We start from the raw sequence: 2,194 nt of genomic DNA on the forward strand, positions 1-2,194 counted from the left end.
AACTGTCTGTTTTGTTGATTTGACCAAATTTTTATTTTATTTCATGCTGCTTCCCAGTTATTTAGCAAAGCGGAGACCTTAGCCAATTATCTATTGGAGTGGCAGACCTTCCCTCTGCAGGTACCAGAGTGGGGTGGGCTGAGCTGAGACCAGAGGGTCCTCGGCTGAAGCCAAAGCAGGTCAAAGTGGTGAGACTCACGCCACTGAGACGTGAAGGCCCTCCTCAGCTTCCTCCTGATCCAGGTGGGTGGGTGCTCGCCCTAGCTCTCCTCTCCCCCGCCCCATGGAGAAGACAGATCTGATCCAGAAGGCAGAGCTGGCCGAGCGCTATGACGATATGGTCACCAGCACTGAAGGCCATGAGGGACCGGCGGCGCCGAGCTGTTCAAGCCGGAGCGCAACCTCCCATCCCTGGCCTACACGAACGTGGTCAGGGGCTGCAGGTCCGCCTGGAGGGTCATCTTGAACATCCAACAGAAAACTTACACCTCTGACCAGAAGTTGCAGCTGATTAAGAACCGTCGAGGGATGGTGGAGTCCAAACTGAGGTCCGTCTGTGCCACGGTACTGGATTTGCTGGACAAGCATTTAATAGCCATTGCACCTAATCCAGAGAGTAAGATCTTCCATCTGAAAATGAAGGGAGATTACTTCCGGTGCCTTGCTGAAGTTTCATGTGGTGATGATCAGAAATAAATGATAGATAATTCCCTAGGAGCTTACCAAGAGGCTTAAGCAAGAAAGAGATGCGTCCCACACACCCCATCTGCCTGGGGCTGGCTCTTAACTTTTCTGTATTTTACTATGAGATCCTTAATAACCCAGAACTTGCCTGCACACTGGCTAAAATGGCTTTTGATGCGGTCACTGAAGAACTTGATACACTGAACGAAGGAGAGGCGTGTAAAGACGGTGCCTTCAACATGCAGTTTCTTAAGAGACAATTTTATGGACACCAGACAGTGCAGGAGAAGAATGTGATGTGGCAGAAGGGGAAGAAAACTAAGTACATGTAGGGTGTCATCCTTCTTCCTCTCAAGAAACCGTTTTACAGTAAGTCCCTTACATAGGAACCTTCAAGTTGCGAGCCTTCAAAGATGCGCACATGGTTTGCACGTCCAGTCGCGTAAGTTAGTTCACGTGTCTGGCGTACATTGTGACGTGCCTGCATCCTCTACAAGTGGTTGTGCTTTTTTGTACTCTACTGTATAGTACTGTATAGAGTACAGTAGTACAGTATCTTTATTTCAAGCCCAGGATGTCTGGAAGCAAGTGTAAAAGCAGTGGTTATTGTAGCTGGTACTGCTGAGAAGAGCCAAGTGATAACGATGGAAACATCGCTAGAGCTAGATCTGCAAAAGGACAACTTCATTGAACTTCCTTGCTGTGCAACATGAGGAGCTTACTAATGAAGACCTGGTGGAATTGGAGGCCCAGAGGAAGGATGAGGAGAGACAAGAGGAAGAAGTAAGTGAAGAAGCGAAGAGATTCACGACGCAGGAAATGGCAAGGGGGTTTTCTTTATGTGAGGAGGCACTGTTAGTTTTTGAGGCACAGGACCCCGATGTAGAATGGTACACGAAGGTTACAGCAGCCGTTCAGAGTGCAATCCAGTGCTACTGTGTCATCTATGATGAGAAAAAAAGAGCTACTACCCAGACATCACTGGATCACTTTTTCAAGAGGGTAGATAGAATTGAATCCAGCAAGGAACCAGAACCTGTGCCATCAGCGTCAGGTGTGAGTGAAATTGCAGCTTGCCCGGCATCTCCTGTTGCTGACGATCCTTCACCTCTACCATCTCCCACCTCTTCTCCCTCCTCCAGTCAGTAACTCTTCTTGCCTGGTCACTTGATGCCAGCCCTTGTATGCTAGCTGTTGTACTGAACTACTGTACTTTTCAAGGTACTGTACTGTAAGATTAAAAATGCTTTCTTTATTTTTTGTGTTTGCTTTTTATGTATTATTTGTGTGAAAAGTATTACAAACCTATTATAGTACAGTACTATAGAGCCGATTGTGTTAGTTGGGTACCTAGGCTAACTTTGTTGGACTTATAACTGGACTAATGAATGCGCTCTTGGAACGGAACTCATTCGTATGTAGGGGACTTAATGTACTCATCTCCTTACTTCATTTGGATTTCCTATAGCAAAGAAGCCCATACATGTGTGTGGAATCAATTGTCTGTAGT

At 46.7% G+C, this 2,194-nt stretch overlaps 1 pseudogene; it reads left to right on the forward strand.

Moving 5' to 3' along the window:
• The first annotated feature begins 283 nt into the window (after window positions 1-283).
• On the forward strand, window positions 284-1,006 carry LOC113609300 (14-3-3 protein theta pseudogene; annotated as a pseudogene).
• The last annotated feature ends 1,188 nt before the right edge of the window (window positions 1,007-2,194 follow it).

This window comes from Aethalodelphis obliquidens, unplaced genomic scaffold, assembly GCF_003676395.1.
Source record: "Aethalodelphis obliquidens isolate GAN/ISIS:26980383/991018 unplaced genomic scaffold, ASM367639v1 scaffold55, whole genome shotgun sequence".
Lineage (NCBI taxonomy): Eukaryota > Metazoa > Chordata > Mammalia > Artiodactyla > Delphinidae > Aethalodelphis > Aethalodelphis obliquidens.